Source organism: Apis dorsata, unplaced genomic scaffold, assembly GCF_000469605.1.
Source record: "Apis dorsata unplaced genomic scaffold, Apis dorsata 1.3 scaffold_585, whole genome shotgun sequence".
NCBI classification, from domain to species: Eukaryota; Metazoa; Arthropoda; class Insecta; order Hymenoptera; family Apidae; genus Apis; species Apis dorsata.
In genome coordinates this window covers 362,866-363,462 of record NW_006263792.1, presented here as the reverse complement: position 1 = coordinate 363,462, position 597 = coordinate 362,866, and positions in this window count along the sequence as shown.

The following is a 597-nucleotide window of genomic DNA, read 5'->3' as shown; positions in this document are numbered from 1 at the left end:
TATATATAGATAAATGAATAAAGAAAATAAAAAACAAGTAAAATTGAAAATTATAACGCGATATTTTACAAATTCATTCATATTCATGTCATTCATGTTATCAGTCAATAGCTATAATCATTATTATTATTATTATTTATTTTATTATTATTTTATTATTTCTCTCATATGCATTAGTCCATTTTGCTTACAACTAATGACTCAATTTGTGGAACTCATTGTATTTAGTTTATTATAATAATTAGCCATATTATTATTCCATTTATTACTATTCCTATTATAGAATTTAATATCAAATTCTTTTAGTTTGATTTAGATAAATTTAACATTTATATAAATTTACATCCAAATAGCACAAATTTACCGTCATGTTCTTACACAGGCAAAACCATAGTTATTAATATATGAATTTATTTATTGTAATACATTTTAGTGGAAGTTTATATTAGATAAATATATAGGAAATAAAAAAAAAAGTGAAATACTTTATATTATCACTATTTATGAAAGTTTTTTATTATTATTTTGAAAAATAATGATTAAGATAAAATTTTATATCCACATCTTCTTAATTCGATCTCCTATCGATCAATTACA